This window comes from Anser brachyrhynchus (genome assembly GCF_964034855.1).
Source record: "Anser brachyrhynchus genome assembly, chromosome: W".
In the NCBI taxonomy this organism is placed as follows: domain Eukaryota; kingdom Metazoa; phylum Chordata; class Aves; order Anseriformes; family Anatidae; genus Anser; species Anser brachyrhynchus.
Window position 1 is genome coordinate 24,346,031 of NC_137704.1, and position 22,419 is coordinate 24,368,449.

The window sequence follows — 22,419 nt, forward strand, 5'->3', positions numbered from 1 at the left end:
CTTAATTATACTGTATGACCCATCACCTAAGAGACATTAATAAAACATCCATTCGATTCTCCCCAACACTAACAATATGGGATAGATACATCCTTCTGCTTCATTCCTCCATCATTCGTGGAGGAACGTCTGTTGAACGTCTGCCTTTTCCACAACTCTATTAGTGAGTTTATTGTTTTCTTGATATTTGTATCACTATTAGATAGTCACAGTTCTGTAATTCATTGCAGTTCATATTAATTTCTAGTAGCTTTCCTTCTTCCCTTTCTCTTTGTATTCTTTTCCAAATAATTGTATTGCTGTGTTCTTATCTTATTTAACAATAACAACAACAACAAATATATATATAAAAAAATACTTTTATGATCTATGTAATGCTTTTGTGTCTCTGAAATTGTGTTCCTGAGCAAGTCTCTGTTTTCACTAAGGTGTCCCTCTTTGGAATTTTCTTCCCAGTTGCTCTTCACTGTTTGCTTTGGGCTTCAAGAAATAGGCCTCTCTGAAGTCCGAGGATACACCTCACTGGTTTCTGTTGCTTTCTGTTTGCTCAAAGGAAATGTAATCTGATTGCGATGACAGGTACCAAGGCAACCATTAGTTCTAAGTCAGTGATTAACTCTCCTTTAACCATCAGAAGGATATCCAGTGCTGAATTCCAACCTGCACAGCGTTGGATTTCCTGAATTAGAAATTATCTTTACTAATTTTTCAGAAATGGTGAGGAAACTATGGCACATCTGACTAACAGTCATAAAAAGTCCTCCAGGGAGTTTCTATTCTCAAACATGCAGCCAGATATTTGAAGAACAGCAGCTCAACTCACTTCTAATGAGATCTGACATTTTGCAGCCAGCTGCCCATGAGCACCCTGTTTTAGATCTCTACCTAAAATTACTCTACTCTCTACTTAAATCCCCAAAATGCTAAAGACTCTGCACAGTGTAGTTGCATCTTTGAGACAATGTGTCATATTTTTGCCTGTTTTCCTCCTTCACTGCTAGGAACCTTTCCCAGTGTTTCAAGCTGTCCAACTCCTTTTGATTAGTGTCATCCAATTAACCTGTATATAACAAATTCTTTGTTTCTAATATGCAGGGTTGTTTATTTTTTTTCCAGATCTTTGCATTTTTAGCACTGATGTGTCTTATCCTAGCCATTGGCAATGGCATCTGGGAGTCTGATAAGGGCTACAACTTCCAAGTCTATCTGCCCTGGGCAGAGGGTGTCAACTCTACCTCCTACTCTGGCTTCCTCATGTTCTGATCATATGTGATCATTCTAAACACAGTGGTGCCGATTTCACTCTATGTCAGGTATGTGCCAGAACCTCCTTTCATGTTTCACCTTAGGAGAGTTTTAGCTTTTGCATTATCTGGGAGCAGCATTTTTCCTGGACATAAATGTAACCCCATTGTGGATGATCCCACACAGCCAAGGTCAGCTCTATGCTGCTGGCATCTAGTGAAGACATCTCATAGCCACTGTTTTTTGTGGGTCTTAACAAGCCACGTGTCATTTTAAAAGGACAGGGGGGTAAAAACCTTTTTCTTTTTTAGTGAGACCCTTTCTTCTTCTCCCCATGTCCATACATTATTTGACAGGGCCTAAAAACACTTTGATGTGTAACTCTACAACACAGTGGTGCTTTGCTTTTCTGCTTTCTGCACACAGCCGTTCGCTCACCCTCCCCCCTCCCTCTCTGGGATGGGGGAGAGAATTACAAAGAAATGAAAGCCTGTGGGTTGAGATAGAGACAGTTTATTAGGACAGAAAAGAAAGGAAAATAATAATAATAATGATAATAGTACTACTAATAATAATGTGTACAAACAAGTGATGCACAATGGTCACCACCTGCCGACCGATACCCAGCCTATCCCCGAGCAGCCAGCCCCCCCACCCCGGCCAGCCACCCCTATATATTGTTTAGCATGATGTCAGATGGTATGGAATACCCCTCTGGCCAGTTTGGGTCAGCTGTCCTGGGTCTGTCCCCTCCCAGCTCCTGCTGCACCCCCAGCCTGCTCGCTGGCAGGACAGAGCGAGAAGCTGACAAGTCCTTGGCTTAGTGTAAGCACTGCTCTGCAACAATTAAACCATCATGGTGTTTTCAACATTCTTCTCATCCTAAATCCCAAACACAGCACCCTACCAGCTACTAGGAGGAAAAGTAACTCTATCCTAGCCAAAACCAGGACAGATCAGAGGTAGCCGTTGCTGCCTTCCTGACCACATACCAGCAAGGTCCCTGCGGATAACCCTCTGGGCATCATTCTCAGACTGAAGCATGCAAGCGAAGGAGGTGGAGCAGAGTCTGAGTACACTTCCCCAGCTCCTTCCTCTCCAATGAAGTTTCAAAGAAATAACCCAGCTGCCACTCCAGGCCAGGGTAATGTGTATTGGTTGTAGGAAGTTATATACATCCCCCCCCTATTTCACTGGAGAATTCATTAGGTGACCAGGGGAAACAAAAAGAGTGCAAGCAGCCCCCTCACTGCTGGCCCTGCAGTATGCTGGTTTGACCCTAGATCCTGAACTAAGATGAAACTTGTCATTGACTCATGGGCTCTGCATTTCATCTCCTATTGTCTGAAAGCCAATTTCAAAGTTGTTTTTGCAGCCCTTCATGACGTCCTAGTGCAGTTGTGATGAATTCCAATGTGAAAGCGAAGAAATAAAAGGGAACTGGAATCAAAGTAAACATTAAAAACCTTCAGAAGAGATTTTGCTCTCCAGAGTTTCCATGGGCAGAGAGGTTCAGGGCTAACCCACCACGGTGGGTCTATGCTGATGCATTCCCCACTGTGGTAGTGCTGAGGACAGTGCAGCCAGACTGAATCACCTCAGACAGGAATCATGATCACAGAATCACATGATAAATCCCACTTAAATCTCACTGGACCCTGCACCCTGCTTTTCACTTCATTTTGATCATTACACAGGCAAATCTCCTACACAAGCCAGGAAGGATCTGCCTATCTGAGGTGTGAATAAATACAGGATTAAGATTTGACTTTTCAATTTTACAGATCTATATTGAGTCCATTTCTGTGCTGCACTAAGTGTCTTTGCATGTCACTTGTTCACGCTTCTTTTCTGACTCATTCCAAACTAATTTTATGAACTGGTGGGCAGTACATACCTTCACACTTAGCCCTTCCAGTTAACTGCACAGCACTTTGTTCTAAAGTTTGGTTTATTTTTTTAAGCTACTGTGTTCTTGCTGTGCAGGATAAGGCCAAGGATGGGGCTGCATCAGTCTGAGAGCTCTAGTTTCAGCTTCAGTCTTCACACCAAGTGCAAATAAATCCTGACCTACCAAAGTACTACCAGAGCCACTGCTAGAAGCTGCTGCCCTTAATCACAGCAAAACTCATCAGAAGGCACGTAAGAGGCATCACCAGATAAGAGACACTTCCCTTGCCCCTCTCTCAGCCGGCACTGCTGACATTCACACAAATCAATGAGACCACACCAATCTTCCATCTCACTGTAGAACATGCTTCATAGCACTCTGCATGGACAGGCCTTCAGCTCCTCCTCTGAAACTGTCCCTCTGCCTCTGTGTTAATGGGATTTCTACCACGTGTAGCTCCTATCCTCTTCTTTAACCATCAGTCCAGCTTCCCGCACTGCCCAACCGTCCTGCACGGTGCTCAGGTAAAGAGGCTCTGTGGCTGGAGCAATGTCCCAGGGACACACTGTAGTTTGGTCTCGTGTTGTTTTTTGATGAGCTGAGGGAGCAAAGCTGCCCTCTGGATTCTCCTGCAGGTCCAAGTGTGATCTGGACGTGTCCTTGCATGAATTAGCAAACACCACTTTCCACAGTGCAGCATCACATTCCTGCAAAGCTGGTTTGAGAGTATTCAAGAGTGTTGCTTCACATCAGGAGGCCCAGCCTCCAGAGCTGATGTCACCCTCCATACACAGTAGATTTTTTTTCGATTTTTTTTTCTCCCCATTTCTTCCTTCACAGATATCCTGTAGACTTTGCACTGTGAAGGGAAGATAACCACAACCGACTTGGGGCCAACACACCACCTCCAGCTGCACATGCCCACTTCCCTGTTCTCACCGAGCCTCAGTGAGGACAAAGCAACTCTGTACCTTTGATCCATGCCTACATAAAAGAAACTCTATTTTAGTGAAAGGCTCAAACATGCATGCCAGCTATGACATACAGCCTGGCTGCAGTAGTACAGCAATACACTACACCTCTGTTTGCATTTCCCTTTCTTCTCCTCACTGACCTTTCTCAGCAGCTGCATCACCCTAAAGAAACATTTACTGCCTCACCTAGCTTTGTTACAAGAACCTGTTCTATAGGTTTTATGGCTTACATTGCCTTAAGTTACCAAGTAAAATAAACCCCATCCCATGCCAAAGCAAGGGGAGTTTCTCTCTTTTTGGCATTTCCAGATGTAACCAGCAATTTTCAGCATGGGACCTAAAGTAACTTATGAACATGGTTAGTAACTGCCACGCACCATGGCAATGTGACTTTAATAAATGGAACTTTTGTCAAGACTTATTGGAAATAAGCAGCCCAGGACATGATGTTCAGCCCTGTACAGTACTGGCAGTGCTTGCATCACCACAAAGTTTTTTAGTACCTCACCACCCACTCACCTACCTACTCAGGCTTTGGCTCTTTCTGGACAGTCTTCTAGAATTTCTAAGCCTCGGTCTACACTGGACTTCAGAAATCATGAGCCATAGCTGACTAAAATGAGGGGTAGGATTACTGAAACTCACAGCCAAGATTTAACAGATTATATTGAGTTTACTTTTTGTCTGCCTGTGCTTTCACACCTAATTAATAGACTTTTATGGAAACTCTCCAGAGTTCTCATAGTCCTCTCCTTGATTTTGGTTATTTGCAAATCCTTGGGCATGTAAGCAGTCAGCTGGGAAGCAGTGACAGGCAGTTAGCTTTATGAATGGCTTGTCATAAAAATTGACTCAGCACCAGAAGAGTTGCTTGCTCTCTCTGCCCTGACATCATTGCGCATCTCCCTCACGCTTCCCTGCCCCACTGCTGCCCATAGTCCATGTTGCAATCATCCTATGAAAGATAGAACAGCAGGTTCTATGCAAATCAAATGCACTTTCCCAGTCCTAAATCACCAAGCCTTATAAGGCATTTGTACTGCATAGTCCTTTACATATACTAACTACAACACATTTCATATTCAGGATACATGCAGCAGTTAATTTTCCTCCTAGTAGCTGGTAGGGTGCTGTGTTTGGGATTTAGGATGAGAAGAATGTTGAAAACACCATGATGGTTTAATTGTTGCAGAGCAGTGCTTACACTAAGCCAAGGACTTGTCAGCTTCTCGCTCTGTCCTGCCAGCGAGCAGGCTGGGGGTGCAGCAGGAGCTGGGAGGGGACAGACCCAGGACAGCTGACCCAAACTGGCCAGAGGGGTATTCCATATCATCTGACGTCATGCTGAACAATATATAGGGGTGGCTGGCCGGGGTGGGGGGACTGGCTGCTCGGGGATAGGCTGGTCAGCAGGTGGTGAGCAATTGCATTGTGCATCACTTGTTTGTACACATCATTAGTAGTAGTACTATTATCATTATTATTATTATTTTCCTTTCTTTTCTGTCCTAATAAACTGTCTCTATCTCAACCCACAGGCTTCATTTTCCTGTTTCTCTCCCCCATCCCAGAGAGGGAGGGGGGAGGGTGAGCGAACGGCTGCGTGATGCTTAGCTGCCGGCTGGGTTAAACCACAACACACAGCTAGTGTTCACTCATGTCATGCCCTTGAAATATCAAAATGAACAGGAAGGGAGAGCACCTTATAGTGTGAAGACATGAAGCAGATGCAGCACCATCTGTCACTGCATCTGCACGAAGCAACATATGCTAGTTACTTACAGCATACTCAAACTGTAGGTTAAAATCCCATTTGTTTGCTTGAAGGTGTCTCTCTTCCTCTGCAAAGAAGAAGAAACACATCAGACATGTTTGAAAGTAGGCAGAATTAATACAGGCATGAATGAAGCATCAGAAAAAGCAAGCTAAAAGGTAATGTCACTGGGAATCTATTCTCTGTGCTAAATGCCCCATGTCAGGGAACTGAAGATGCTGGTGGCACTGATAAAGCAATGGTTTAACAGGTTGTTCACCTTCTCTTGGGCAGGAATCACCATTCAACTAGTGCTGCTCTATATCCCTGCCCTGCTTCAGCTCTTCGCCTTGAAGCCTCTGGAGCTGTTGCCATGAGCCTGCTGTTAGCACCCTTCCCCCAGTACAAATGCACATCCTAGCATCATCCCACCACAGCTATCCTGAAATAAAAAAATACTGGAAGGGATTTCAAGAGGTCACCAAATCTACCCTCTACCTGAAGAGATGGTCATGCCTGTCACTCTCAGCAAATGTCCTAGAAAGCTGCAGTGATGGCTATTGTTTTGACTGCCTATTCCAGGACTGCAGTGTCCTTCCCAGGGGAAAAGTTTTTTTCCACTACTGTAAAACTCATTTCAATTTAAACAAATTGTATCTTGTCCCGGGATGATCAAAGGTGCTCTTTCTGCTTCCCGTCATTTCATTGTGCTACTAGCCAAGGACACAGAGCCCAGACGACTTCGTTATGCAGTGAAGGCCGCTAAGCCTTGCTGTAGGTTACCCTTCAGAAGAAAAGACACCTCATTTCTTTAGTCACTTCTTACATGTTGATCTGTCAGAAGTGTCATCATTCTTGCTGCTCTCCAGTGGGCTTCCCAGCTAGTTCACCTCATTCTGGAAGCATAGCACCCAAAATGAGCCTTAGTTGGCAGCTGGGGCCTTACCAAAGCTGACCAGAGTACAAAGAACAATCCATCTATCTTAGTGACAACAAATATCTAAATGGAAAATCACCTAGAAGTAATTTAAAATACTATCCTTTTGCACCACCAGCACTTGGATGACAGTGTGCCAGAATAAAATCCATTCTGGCAGATCCTTTCTGGCAGAGCTGATGTCTCATCAGGCAATACAAATCTTTCATCTGTCCTTATTGAACTGCATCCAATTTTTTTCAGACTGTGTCTCCAGCTAGTCAATTCTAATCCTATCTTTCAGTGCGCTTGTAGCTCCTGTCAGGGTGGTGCCATATGCAGATTTACTAAATGTGTGCTTTATTCTGCCAGACAAGATGGAAAATAAAATACTGAATACCAGATCCAGGATACATCCACGATGACTCTCTCAAGTTTGATTACCAGTCATTGATAACTGTGGTGGTTTTACTCAGGTGGGCGGCCGAGCTCCACCACAACCGCTCACTCACTCCCCCACCTCAAAGAGGAAAGGGGAGAAAATACGATGAAAAGGGCTCAAGGGTTGAGATAAGGATGAGGAGATCGCGCAGTAATTATCACGATGGGCAAAACAGACTCAGCATAGGGAAATAGTAAGATTTATTACCTATTACTAACAAGCTAGAGAAGTGAGGAACAAAGGAAAGAAACCAAAAGCACCTTCCCCCCCATCCACCCTCTTCCACCTCCTCCCCCCAAGTGGCACAGGGGAATGGGGGAACAGGGGTTATGGTCAGTCTACAGCGCTTCTTCTCTGCCGCTCCTTCTTGATCACTCTCGTCCCCTGTGCTGTGGGGTCCCTCCCACGGGATGCAGTCCTTGCTGAACTGATCTGGCGTGGGCTTCCCACAGGCAGCAGCTCTTCAAGAACTGCTCCAGATATGGGTCCGTACCACGGGGTCCATCCCTCCGGAGCGAACTGCTCCAACCTGGATCCCCCACGGGCAGCAGCTCCTGCCAGGTCACCTGCTCCTGCACGGTCTCCTCTCCACGGGCTACAGGTCAGGCCCGGAATCTGCTCCGGCAGAGGTCTTCCACAGGCCGCAGCCTCCGTCGGTGCAGGTCCACCTGCTCCACCGTGGTCTCCTCCACGGGCTGCAGCACGGAACCCTGCTCCACCATGGTACTCCATGGGCTGCAGGGGGACAGCCTGCTCCACCATGGTCCTCACCACAGGCCGCAGGGGACTTCTGCTCCGGTGCCTGGAGCACCTCTCCCCCTCCTTCTTCACTGACCTTGCCTCTCCCCCTCCTTCTTCACTGACCTTGGCACCTGCAAGGCTGTTCCTCACTCCTCTCACTCTCCCAGCTGCTGTGTGGCACAGCAGTTTTTTTTCCCTGACTTAAACATGCTCTCACAGAGGCGCAAAACAACATCACTTATTGGCTCAGCTCTGGTCAGCAGTGGGGCCCTTACCAAACATGGGGCAGCTTCTAGATCCTTCTCACAGAAGCCACCCCTATGGCCCCCTGCTACCAAAACCTTGCCACGTAAACCCGCTACATTAACTACTCTCAGTGTATTTTTTTCTGGGAAAAAAAATGGCACTCACTCTACAGTGATTTTATCTTGAGCATCTCTTTCCAGTTTACTTGTAAAAATGCTAAAGTGACAGCCAGGACACATGACAGATATCTAAGGCTTTTTCACTAGCCCTCAGGCTCCCTCTAACACAGAATTAATTTGGGTTTGATGTAGTTTTTCTGGACTGCTGGCTGTTAATTATCTCTTCCGCCACACACTTCTAGTTACTTTGAAGTGGTTCGTTTGACTCTTTCAACATTTACTCAATAAGTGAAGCCTATATATCTGTAGTCACTCAGCTTTTCTTCTTCCCTTGTTTCAAGGTAGGTGCTATGCTTGCTCTTTTCCCAGTCTTCTGAACCTTGCTTGTCTGTTCTCCAGAAACTCCCAAAAGCAGCATTGCTCCAGGCCAGTTTCTACCTTACTCAGCTGACCCATTACTTCCCTATTCCAGCCCCAAACCTCTCCCTTTCTCCTCTGTTGATGGCGTCTAATGTGTGAGATGCCTGATTAAAGAAAAAAATATACATCAGATTTCTTAGCATGATTTGCTGAACTTTTTTCACTGTATAGCAGACATAAACATTCTTTGATCTTCCACCTTCTAGAAGGGTTACTGAAATCCAGAGAACCTAATCTTTACAGAACAAATTTTATTGTCCTTTACATCCTTGCTATCTCTTTCTCACTTTGAGCTTTTGCCACACAGTTTGTGCTGGATAAAACAACCCGTTGTGCTCCTTCTAGAAGCATCCTGCTTCAGTCCAAGGTGATTGAAGAGCTTGTGATTCCACCACTTCATTCACCTTTCTGAGTCTCTCTGAAACATGATGGCTTACACTCCTGATCTTAATATCAAATATTTAAGGAAATTACAGTTCTGTTTAATTCTCCCCCATCCCAGATTTCCTTCCCATGAAATATGAGTTACTATTTCTTCATATTTACCAAAGACTCCATTTCTGAAGACCATTTTAAACATTTTGCTCTTGTCACTTTTTCCCAAGCATCATACTATCATTTTAGCAACATTCCTATTTACACTGCCTTCTGCTCTCACATGCCCAGCCAGCTCCTCCCTGTTAAAGGGAATCAGTTCTGGAACAACCTCCTCTCTACCTCCAAAAAATTTTCCACCTCTGCACCAAAAGTTCATGCCAGCTCACCCCCAGAGCAAGCCAAACGTGTTCCCCTCTGCTCCTTCACAACTCTGAGTCTGCATAACTGGAATTCCTCATTTACCACCATGCCCTATCTTTCAGAAAACTAAATTAACGTCTCACAAAGACTGCCCTTCTTGGTGTGCTTTTCTTTTTCTTTTTCTTTTTTTTCCTTTTTCTTTTTTATTGAGACCCTTTCTTCTTCTCCCCATGTCCATACATTATTTGACAGGGCCTAAAAACACTTTGATGTGTAACTCTACAGCACAGTGGTGCTTTGCTTTTCTGCTTTCTGTTGGCTTCAGAGGTCTTTGTCAGGGTTGAAGCTGAGACAACAGTGAGCCCTGGAACAGGAGAGGATGACTTTGCATTTGAAAGAGAGGTGTAAGTGTAGGATGCTATGGGAGTGAGACTGGAAACCTGCTACTGGTAGCTTCTTGCTCTCTCCCATTTGCACTGTCCACCAAACAAAGTGAATAGCATGTTCTTCAAGGTGGCTTCAAGGCTCAGGTGAGGTGTGAATTGCCAGGTAAGTAGGTGTAATCAGGCTGAGAATCTGTAGTGCTTGGTGCTGTATGAGCACAGTCAGCTCCAGCACTTCCCAGAGAACACAGTGCTATATTGGTTGTTGCAGATAGGCAATCAGGGTTAAAGGGTAGGAATTGTGGATGAGTTGCCTCCAAAACCTTGAGGTTGCAGTGTAGACTGACTAGGATGGTATAGTTTATTACTGAACCCAACTCTTCAGGGAGAATTGCTACTGACTGCAGAACAAACCATTGCTGTGTGATTCACAGAGAACGCTTGTGAAAAGTTTGTGATATCAGACCGCAAAGGACAGCTCTTAGCTGCTGGTCCTGCCCTTTCCCTGGAGCTGCTGGGAGGGTGAGGAGTTACACTCAGAGCTACAGGGTCAGAAGTTGCATTTTAAGACTCTTTTGTGTTGGTAAATAAGAGGAATTCATCCCGTTCCTCCCCAGTGTGTCAAACCAGCAGCAAAGTGGAAATTCATGTTGTCTGTGAGCTGATACTGCTTCATGATTGTATTGAGTTACACAGTGACTCAATTGTTCTGATGGTCTGGGTTGTTTGCACTCATCCCCAGGCACCACAGCATAGCTCAGCCCCGAGTCTCACTGAAAGCGTTCCCTAAACTGCACCAAATGAAACACCCTGCTGCTGCCGCCTCACTTTACAGTCTGGTGACGCTTGCTTGCCCTGTGTGAACGACTGCCACTTGTTCACAGCAGGGTTTGATTAGGGAAGCTGAGGCGATTCCAGATAAGAAAGGGTTAAGAATGTAAATATTAAGGGAGAACAGAACATTAGGTGTAGGGCAGGAAACAGATGTACGGACAATGTATCTCGAAATAGGACATATACGGGCAATATATCTCGAACAAGACATTGGAATCCAAGATAAGAAAATAACGAGCAGAAGAATCGAAGAAAAAACAGTCCTTGCGGTTAGGAAGAAAGCTAACTCAGCAGAATCCTGACCAAGGGTGAAAAGTACACTGTGAGGAAGACTTATGGCCTTCCTCTCTGAGACCACCGACCACAGCTCGACGACCCCTGCCCAAGACCACCGAGAGGATCTGCGCAGGCGCAGGACACAAAAAACTGATTAGCATGAGAAGCGAGAGTAGGCGGGGTTAGATAATGAATATGTATATGCATTAATAAAATATTAATCACTGTGATGTATAAATTTGGGACGGCTTTTCACTTCGGGATGCACGATAGGCGGAAAGATCCCCCGTGCATCCGGTGCCGTCAATAAAGAATAAATCACTTAAAGAAATTGGATTTATGATCTTTGAATCAATCTGGCACCCCAGATGGGACTTCTTCTCTGTCGGACCGCAGGACCCGCTGGGAACAGGACTCCCTAGGGTACCCCCGGGATTTCCCGGAGGGACTCCTCGACTCAACGGATCACTGCGGAGGCAGACACGGACTCCATCATTGTAAGTGATTATATTCTTTATTTTGGTTTATTTGGTTGACCGGTCAATTGGGGTCGTCTGTAAGTCGGAAAGTAAAAGTTTTCTGCAGGACGGCATTTGGTTTTTTTGGAAAGCACTCAGTTGCTGTTGGGAAACAAATAACCTTTGCATGCGAGGTTAGTTTACGTTGTGTTTAAATGTGGAACTTGACCTTGGCTATTGTCTTTGGGATTTTGATTGTACTCTTTATAACGTTACTAGGATCTTGGTGTTATTGTGGAAAGCTGCCGGCTTGTATTGTGTAACAAGAAACATTCTGAACTGTAACATGGGGGGGCAGCAGAGTAGTGGGATTCCAAAGAAAAGCCCGTTGGGATGTATCTTGAGTCATTGGAAAGATATAGGGGGATCCCCCGGTGGAACTGAAAATAAGAAAACGTTGATAAAATATTGTAATCAATGGTGGCCACTTTATAAGTTGGATTGTGAGGAAAAATGGCCACTGAATGGAACCTTAAATTATAATACTTTACTACAGTTAATGTTGTTTCTAAGGAGAGAAGGAAAGTGGGATGAGGTGTCATACGCAGATATGTTTTTCACTTTGAGAAACCACCTGGAATGGCAGAAGGAGTGTGGAATTAACTTAGCCCCACAGGATCCTTTGATCCTGGCAATAGAAAAGGATATGAAGAAGGAAGGGGCAGGAAAAATGAAAAGATGTTGTTCGGCGTGCAGTATCGGGCAGAGATGTTTGAAATTGAATGAGTCAGAGGAGAGAATGGAGGATTATGTCCTCTCGCCCCAGATAATAGAACGAGGCGTGGGGGCGAGCCCAGGAAACGGCAGAATAGATAAGAAAAATGAGAGTTGGGGGAATGGAGACTTTACCCCGATCACGGCTCGAACCCGAAGTAAGGTCGGGCCCGTTATTCAAGCCCCGTTACGACAGGCTATGGGGGCTAACGGACCAGCTCGGATAAAAGTACCTTTCACAACTGCTGAGTTAGATTCATGGAAGGAAGCTGTGAAAGGATACCGGGATGATCCAGAATCAGTGGCCCGGAGGTTTGAGCTGATTGTAAAGAATTTAGATCCCGATTGGAAAGATATAGAGATAATGCTGGCAGCATTATCGGAAACTGGAAAAGCAACTGGTAATTAAGAATGCACAAACTCAAGTACAGACCCAGGTAACGTCAGTTTTACCTGGAACTGTGGAGATATATGTGCCCAGAGTGGACCCAAACTGGGACTATAATGATGAGGGTGATTATAGGTTATTAAAAAGATATCAGGAATGGATTAGGATCGCCTTGGAAAGTGCGATACCAAAGTCTGTAAACTGGTCTAGGTTATATACCATAAAACAGGGGCAAACTGAGACCCCGTCAGAATTTCTCGATCAACTAAGGACAGCAATGCAAAAATTTACAACGATAGACCCCTCTTCTGAGGAAGGTAAAGTCCAGCTAGTATCATTGTTCTTGGGTCAGTCTGTGGACGATATAAGGCGGAAGCTTCAGAAAATGAAAGAGCCGGATGTGAGAGATTTAGAAAGGCTGGTGGAAGAGGCATGGAGGGTATTTAGGAATCGAGAAGGGAATGAGAAACAAAGGATGGGTAGGGCTATTGCTGCGGCAACTGTTGCGGCCTTACAGAGGCAAGAAGAACCTTTTCGGGGAAAAGGAAGAGGGAATGGTATAAGGGGAAGGTCAGTAAAGCCTCCCCTGAGACTGAATCAGTGTGCATATTGTAGGGAAGTGGGTCATTGGAAAAGGGAATGTCCGAAACAATGGGAGAAGAACAGATTGATGGTAGCTAGTGTATCTCCCGATCAATGAAGTGGACCGGGGGATTCTACCCTAGCAGATCCGCTGGTTAAAATTAAGCTAGGGAAATCAGGACAGGAAGTGGAGTTTTTAATTGACACAGGAGCGACTTATTCTGTGTTAAACCAGAAATTGATACCAGAGGATGAGGATTTTGTGACGGTGATAGGAGCTACAGGCCAGCACGAGAAAGCCTTTTTCCTAAGGCCTTTAAAATATAAGTTAGGGAAACAGATGGGATGAGGACGTCCAGTGCACCCTCAGTAAGTTTGCAGATGACACCAAGCTAAGTGTGTGTGTCGATCTGCTCGAGGGCAGGAAGGCTCTGCAGGAGGATCTGGATAGGCTGGAGCGATGGGCTGAGGTCAACTGCATGAAGTTCAACAAGACCAAGTGCCGGGTCCTGCACCTGGGCTGCAACAACCCCAAGCAGAGCTACAGGCTGGGAGATGAGTGGCTGGAAAGCTGCCTGGCCGAGAAGGACCTGGGAGTATTGGTGGATAGTCGGCTGAATATGAGCCAGCAGTGTGCTCAGGTGGCCAAGAAGGCCAACAGCATCCTGGCCTGTATAAGAAGCAGCGTGGCCAGCAGGTCGAGGGAAGTGATTGTGCCCCTGTACTCGGCTCTGGTGAGGCCGCACCTCGAGTACTGTGTTCAGTTTTGGGCCCCTCGCTACAGGAAGGACATGGACGTGCTCGAGCGAGTCCAGAGAAGGGCGACCAAGCTTGTGAGGGGTCTGGAGAACAAGTCTTACGAGGAGCGGCTGAGGGAGCTGGGCTTGTTCAGCCTGGAGAAGAGGAGGCTCAGGGGCGACCTCATCGCTCTCTACAGTTACCTGAAAGGAGGCTGTAGAGAGGTGGTGGTTGGTCTATTCTCCCACGTGCCTAGTGACAGGACGAGGGGGAATGGGCGAAAGTTGCGACAGGGGAGTTTTAGGTTGGATGTTAGGAAGTACTTCTTTACCGAAAGGGTTATTAAGCATTGGAACGGGCTGCCCAGGGAGGTGGTGGAGTCACCATCCCTGGAGGTCTTTAAAAGACGTTTAGATGTAGAGCTTAGGGATATGGTTTAGTGGAGTACTTAGTGTTAGGTCGGAGGTTGGACTCGATGATCTTGAGGTCTCTTCCAACCTAGAGAAATCTGTGAATCTGTGAATCTGTTTTTATATTTACCAGGATCCCCGAAGTCTTTGCTGGGGCGAGATTTACTAGAACAATTAGAAGCGGAAATTGTCTTTGAAAAAGGGAAGGTGGGGTTAAAAGTGAGAGAAGAAAAGCTGATAACCGCGCTAAGCTTAATGCTGATACAAGCAGACCCCATCGGTAAAGTACCTTCGGAGATTTTAGACCAAGTTTACCCAGGAGTCTGGGCTACTGACATCCCTGGGCGAGCCAAAAATGCAGCCCCGATAGTGGTGAGATTAAAGCCAGGGGAAAGGCCAGTTAAGATTAAGCAATATCCCCTAAGATTAGAAGACAGGAAAGGAATTAAGGGGATAGTGGATAAGTTTTTAAAACATGGACTGCTGGTTGAGTGTGAATCTGAATATAATACTCCTATACTACCAATTAAGAAGCCAGATGGGAAGAACTATAGATTAGTGCAGGATTTAAGAGCTATAAATAAGATCACTGAAGATATACACCCTGTGGTAGCCAACCCGTACACATTACTGACTAAATTAAAAGATAATTTAGTTTGGTTTACCGTACTGGATTTAAAAGATGCCTTCTTCTGTCTGACTTTAGCCCTAGAAAGTCAGAAGCTTTTTGCTTTTGAATGGGAAAATCCAGACTCAGGACGAAAGGCTCAATTGACCTGGACCATATTGCCGCAGGGATTCAAAAACAGCCCCACGATTTTTGGGAATCAACTAGCAAAAGAGCTTGAGGTTTGGGAGGCCCCAAACACCGAAGGAGTTCTGCTGCAATACGTTGATGACCTTTTGATAGCCACTGAGAATAGGAGCAGCTGCATGCAATGGACAATAAGTCTCCTTAATTTTTTGGGTTTGAATGGGTATCGAGTCTCTCAACAGAAGGCTCAGCTGATTCAGTCACGTGTAACTTACTTGGGGTTTGAGATTTCAGGGGGACAAAGGGAGTTAGGAACAGAACGGAAAGAAACTATCTGCCATACTCCAGAACCACAGACCATTAAGGAATTACGAACTTTTCTAGGGATGACAGGTTGGTGCCGTCTATGGATTAATAATTATGGACTAATTGTAAAACCCCTATATGACCTCATCAAGAATAACCAATCAAAATTGGTCTGGACGGGGGAAGCACGGGCTGCCTTTAAGAAGCTTAAATTGGAGTTAATGCGAGCACCAGCTTTGGGTCTACCGGACTTGTCTAAACCCTTTTGGTTGTACTCTTATGAGAGACAAGGGATGGCTCTGGGGGTGCTGGCACAGAAGCTGGGCCCCTACAGGAGAGCTGTGGCCTACTTCTCTAAACAACTGGATGAAGTAAGTAAAGGTTGGCCGGGTTGCCTTCGAGCGGTGGCCGCTGTCATCATGAATATACAGGAGGCTCGGAAGTTCACTATGGGACAGAAGATAACCGTGCTGGTATCACACACTGTCTCGGCAGTCTTGGAGCAGAAAGGGGCACACTGGTTATCCCCTCAAAGATTTTTAAAATACCAAGCAATACTGGTGGAGCAAGATGACGTAGAAATTGTGGTTACTAACATTGTGAACCCAGCTTCTTTCCTTAGTAACGCTCCTGACGAGCCAGTGGTCCACGATTGTATCGAAACTATGGAAACTGTATTCTAGCCGACCAGATCTCAAGGAGGAGCCCTTGGAAGACGCGGATGAATCATGGTATACTGATGGAAGCAGCTTTGTGAAACAAGGACAACGCAAAGCAGGGTATGCGGTGACGACCACTCAACAGGTAATTGAGTCGAAACCATTACCCCCTGGGACGTCTGCTCAGAAAGCAGAAATAGTTGCCCTTACGCGGGCATTGGAACTAGCAGCAGGAAAGAAAGTAAATATCTGGACAGACTCTAAGTATGCATTTGGTGTGGTGCATGCACATGGGGCTATCTGGAAAGAACGAGGATTATTAACGGCCCAAGGAAAACAAATAAAATATGCTGAGGAGATTTTGAAGTTGTTGGAAGCGGTAAAGCACCCAGAGAAGGTGGCTGTTATACATTGCCAGGGACACCAAAAAGGAACCGCTGACTTCGAGGTAGGGAACCGACTGGCTGACCAAGAAGCAAAAAGGGTGGCCGGATTGGCTGAGGCAGAAGCGCTCACTTTAATACCAGACGGTAAAATACAAACTTTAGGTGAAGGACAGGAACCTAGGTACACACAGGAAGATCAAAAGTTAATTGGGGACCTGGGAGGAAAAGCAAGGAGTGATGGATGGGTATACCTGAAAGATAATAGGGTTGTACTACCCTCTAATTTAATATGGCCTACGGTCATGGCAGAACATAATAAGACTCATTGGGGAGCAGACACCTTATATAAAAATCTGAGTCGAGTCTTGGTGGGAAGAAATCTGTATACTACGGTAAAACAAGTAACCCAGCAATGCAGTATTTGTTTGCATCATAACCCTAATACAGAAAATAGGGTAAAGTTCGGAATAATCAGTAAAGGAAACTATCCAGGACAACAATGGCAGATAGATTTTTCAGAACTGCCAAGAAAAGGGGGGTATCGATACTTGTTGGTTTTGACAGATACTTTTTCCGGGTGGCCGGAGGCTTTTCCCTGTCGAACCAACAAGGCAAGAGAAGTGGTTAAGGTTTTACTGAATGAGATAATACCGCGTTTCGGAATTCCGGCAGCAATGTCCTCGGATAGAGGCTCTCATTTTTGTGCGCAAATAGTTCAAGAAGTAAGTAAGGTCTTAGGGGTAGACTGGCAACTCCATACCCCTTACAGACCACAGGCAAGCGGACAAGTGGAAAAGATGAATCATCTAATCAAACAACAAATAGCCAAAATAGGACAAGAGACTAATTTATCATGGCCTCAGTCTCTCCCTTTGGCTTTACTTAGAATTAGAGTAAAACCACAGACAAAGGAAAATCTAAGCCCTTTTGAAATATTATACGGAAGACCCTATCAGTTTTTGTTCAGCGGGGAGGACCTGACGCAACTGGGGTCGGGATACTTGTATAATTATTTAATAGGACTCCAAAAACAGTTGGATCAAATATCTAAAGTTGTCTCAGGAACCAGGGCTAGAGGGCTGGACCAACCAATCCACCCCTTTAAACCTGGGGATTATGTGTATGTAAAAGCATTTGCAGGTCGGCCTTTGGAAGAAAAGTGGACGGGACCATACCAGGTGCTGCTGACAACACATACCGCCATCAAGATTAAGGAGCAAACGGCCTGGATCCATTATTCGAGAGAGAAGAAAGCTCCAAAAGCCCCCTGGAAAGTAACGCTGGGTGACGGTGAACTGAAGCTAAAGTTCAGTCAAGCAAAATGAAGACACTATGGTCAGGAGTATTTAGTAATGTAGCTAGCAGAAATTTAGTTAACAGAATTGTTTTATTTCTGTGGCTTATAGTTGTAATTGTGATTCAAGAATTGGAAGGTGCTTCTATGATGATAGAGAATGGTGGGTGGCCTTGGTCTGAAGCCGTAACCACAGAGGATAAGAGCATTAATGGAAAGTTAGCTGTTGTGGTTATTTGGCGAACAAATGGTGATCATTTCTCAAGCGTGTTGAATTGCTAATACAAATTAACATCTCAGCAGTTCAACCAGCCTGTTCTCCTTTCCTCCCATATGTAGTAAGGAACACAGGCCAACAACAATCTGGAACACAAAACTAAAACAGCCCCTGCAATCATCCTTACTGGCACTGGGAACTAGCCAATGGCAAGTTTCAAAGGTGTTACCAATATGGGAAAAGGCTGAAGACCAGGACCACAGACTAATAATAGATGCACTTAGTATGGCGCAAGATAATGTATCTTTAGCTCTTAGTTGTATACAGGTACAGTTATGGATGCAGGCAACGGCTACCTTGATCATTAGGGAAGGAAGTGAAGGCATTTTTCCGGCTGAAGTCCGAAAGATTGTTTGGGACAATGCCAATGATTTTGAAAAGAAGTTCCAATCTTGGTGGACTCTGGTAAATTTTACCTATGATCCCATTATTAACATGGCTACTGCCTTTGTGCTTACTATACGTAATGCTACAGTTTATGTTATCCACCCCATTATTGCACTAGGATTAAATCATGACGAAACAGTGCTCTATCCTTCGGAGCATAGAACCTGGGCCCGGATGAAGAACGGGAAATGGCAGTCTGTGAATCTAGAATCATGTGTTACCCGGGAACAACAAGGATTTATTTGTGAAAGCAACACAATTGATGCTCAGGATGTATGTCTTGACACTGAGCAAGGTGTTTGCCACTTCGAAATTCATCCAAATACTAGTCAAAAGACTGTGCTTGTATATATTGGTCAAGGCTGTGTGTGTTTAAGAACTGCTTGTGCTTTTGTAGAAGTAGATAAGGAAAACATAACTCTACCTAGCAAAAATCATTCTAACTTTTGTATTTGTAACTTTGTTAGAATCATCGGGTGTGATTTTTTATATTCAGCACCAGTGGTATCCCACCAGTTGATCAAGTCCAACAACACAATGTATCACAAGTTATTACCCACACCTATTGGGATGAACCTCACGCTAGTGAAGCAATTACTTAAACACCAAGACCTGATCAAAATTTTAAAAGGCATTCAGGAAGATGGAGAGAAGACTTTAATCACTGTCCACCATGATACAAAAGAAATAAACAGAGTTTTGCAAAGAGTAAAACAAGACACAAATCATAGCTGGTGGGACAAACTCTTTGGATGGTCGCCAACTGCAACTGGGATTTGGAACACATTGTGTCACCCAATTATTGTTCTATTGATGTTAGTTGGTATAAGTTTAATATTGTCTTTTGTAATACTTGTTTGGAATTGGAAATTGTTACAACGAATGGCAATATTAGCTTCCCTGACGAAAGTACATGGCAAGGTATTGAGGGATACATATCGTAGAGGCTGGGAAGAAGAATTTTTGTATTCGGAAAGGTCTCTACTGACATAGCGGAAATATAGAAACAAACAAAGGTTCTGTATAAGATTAGTAAGGATAACATTTCATGGGGCTTTGAGGAAATATGGAATAAGTTAACCTCATGGTTACCCAACTTTCAATAGTTAGAACAAGTTTTTACTGATCTGGTTATGTTATTGGTAGTAGGAATATTTGTATGTATGTTACTGCGATACTGCTAATGATAAGGGCATGCAATGCAAAAGAATTTGCATGGGGAAAAGAAAAGGGGGGATTGATTAGGGAAGCTGAGGCGATTCCAGATAAGAAAGGGTTAAGAATGTAAATATTAAGGGAGAACAGAACATTAGGTGTAGGGCAGGAAACAGATGTACGGACAATGTATCTCGAAATAGGACATATACGGGCAATATATCTCGAACAAGACATTGGAATCCAAGATAAGAAAATAACGAGCAGAAGAATCGAAGAAAAAACAGTCCTTGCAGTTAGGAAGAAAGCTAACTCAGCAGAATCCTGACCAAGGGTGAAAAGTACACTGTGAGGAAGACTTATGGCCTTCCTCTCTGAGACCACCGACCACAGCTTGACGACCCCTGCCCAAGACCACCGAGAGGATCTGCGCAGGCGCAGGACACAAAAAACTGATTAGCATGAGAAGCGAGAGTAGGCGGGGTTAGATAATGAATATGTATACACATTAATAAAATATTAATCACTGTGATGTATAAATTTGGGACGGCTTTTCACTTCGGGATGCACGATAGGCGGAAAGATCCCCCGTGCATCTGGCGCCGTCAATAAAGAATAAATCACTTAAAGAAATTGGATTTATGATCTTTGAATCAGGTTAATATAGTGTTGGGGTAATCTGGGTGAAAGTGATGTATTGGTGGTTTTCTTAACTCATTGCCCAGCTTAAGGACTTCTGTCACAAAAAGATAGCCTCAACTGAAACAAGTACAAACTGAAACCAAGCATCAGATTTTCAAAATTTCTTGTGTACTGCTGAAACTTCTCAAATATATTTATAAGAAGTTGTTCTATAAATAAAGGAAATGAATTTACTATAAGCCAATCAGATCATTTCAGTGAGGCTTGCTTCAGCTTTGCTTACAACAAGCAATTTAAGGACAACCTGATGAGTACACCCTGTCATTACCTTCAAAGTTGTCTCCTAACTGCAGTTGCTAATGGTAGCTGAAGATAAAGATCTTGTCCTTTAAACTAATAAATATTCCATCACCTTCTCTTTTGGGTTTACCAGTGTAGAGATTATACGCTTGGGTAAGTTTCTACATTGACTGGGACCGCAAAATGTATTACCCACCAAACAACATACCAGCTCAGGCCCATACTGTGATAAATTAGTAGGGGGTTTGTTCATTGTCTTCAAGGATGTAAAGAATCTGATAAGGTTTCGCAATTCACAACATTGTGATAAGGGGATTAAGCGAGTAGATAATGAGGAAGGGAGGTTGGGAAAACATCCTTGTTAAAACAAAGGATTCTGTGAAGCAACCCACCGCAAGACATCCTGTTTGCCGATTCACGACCCCCCCCCCTCCCTTGAACACGAGTACAACGCGTGAAAAACAACGACCCCCAACAACGGACCGCGCAGCCTCAGAAGGCTCAACAACTCCTGACAAGCCAGAACTTGGATGCTATAAAACAGTGACGCTGGAAAGGGAAGTTGCGTGCTGTGGTGGAGCGGAGACTCCCCAGCCGCCCAGCGCTGTTTTGCTTGCTGATCGCTTACTCAACAAACTAATTCTTTCTGGCTAAAAGAGTAATTTATAACAAATTTGGTGCCGTGACTCGGATAGAGGTAATTTGATCGGGAAACCTATCGAGGGGGGCGCCCCGCCGATTTCGGCGGCCTTCGCCGGGACTATTCCCGTTCAAGCCCTCTACCGACGAACCCTAAATTTCGGGCAGCAAGCAAATAAAGCCGGCAAAACCCCTAGGTAATCTTTGTGCACGAAGGCCAAACGAAGACCCACGGGGTGGGTAAGTATAGGCCGGTGATCCGTTCGGTTGGGGTTGGTGATCCCGGAGTGCGTCTGTGTGAGACGTCCAATTGCGGACGAAGTGAGTGTGGACCCCTCAGTATTGCGGTTCCCACATCCCGCGAGGGACTGGGCCACGACCAGGGGGAAGCGGCTGTGTGTGTGTGTGAAGGCACTCCGGAAGATGGGACAGAAGAAGAGTAAGCCTTCTGGTCCCATGGGTGGGGTAATGCCTAGTGCTAGGTTGCCCCCTATTCCCACAGATAGTCCACTGGGGTTAATGATTAAGAATTGGAGTGATTCCCCTTTTAGGCGGGGAAAGGATAAAGTAAAAATGATTCATTATTGTGTTGAAGTTTGGGGAGGTAGGCAAATTATTGGCCCATATTTGGGTCGTTTGAAGACTGGGTTTGCCAAGCCTTAAACATTTATGTAAATACAAAGGAACCTTTTTGTTTAGAGGGGAGCGAATATGCGAGCCTTTGGATTGGCTCAGAGAATCGAGTTAATCTGTACCCTCTGTACCCTTTAAAAGAAAAAGGAGGGGCAAAATTACAAATTGTGGAGCAAGAGATAAAGTACCTGGGTCACCAGTTAAGTAAGGGGACTAAGAAGTTAGACCCAGGCAGAATCAGTGGAATATTGGCTTTAGCGTCCCCGCGAACTAAAAGGCAGGTACGGCAACTGTTAGGGTTGACCGGATACTGTAGACAATGGATAGAAGATTATAGTGGAAAGGTTAAATTTTTATATAACAAGCTGAATAAGGATGGATTACTCAAATGGACAAAAGAAGATGAGGAACGACTGAACAAGTTAAAGGAGGAACTAGTACGCCCCCCAGTGTTAAGCTTACCAGATTTAAGGAGGCTGTTTTGTTTTGTTTTGTTTTTTTTGTGAACAGCGCAGCAGGCACGGCATACGGAGTGCTGGCCCAAGAATGGGCAAGGAGTTAAAAAAAAAAACAAACCTGTGGCCTATTTGTCTAAATTATTGGATCCGGTTAGCCGGGGTTGGCCAAACTGTTTGCAGGTAGTGGTAGCTGCTGCCTTG

The 22,419-nt window shown here is 44.8% G+C and overlaps 2 protein-coding genes and 1 long non-coding RNA gene across 3 annotated transcripts in view; 1 reads left to right on the forward strand and 2 right to left on the reverse strand.

Moving 5' to 3' along the window:
• Window positions 1-22,419, reverse strand: part of LOC308184893 — a 470,974-nt gene that overhangs the window by 194,228 nt on the left and 254,327 nt on the right. The gene's annotated exons all lie outside the window — the stretch shown is intronic.
• Window positions 1-22,419, reverse strand: part of LOC308184773 (uncharacterized protein) — a 242,858-nt gene that overhangs the window by 153,406 nt on the left and 67,033 nt on the right. The window lies entirely within an intron of this gene.
• LOC308184981 (phospholipid-transporting ATPase FetA-like) overlaps window positions 14,161-22,419 on the forward strand; it is a gene marked incomplete at its 3' end in the record, with an annotated part of 46,641 nt that continues 38,382 nt past the window's right edge. The window contains exon 1 of the mRNA XM_080572525.1: window positions 14,161-21,367. The remainder of the gene's footprint in view (window positions 21,368-22,419) is intronic.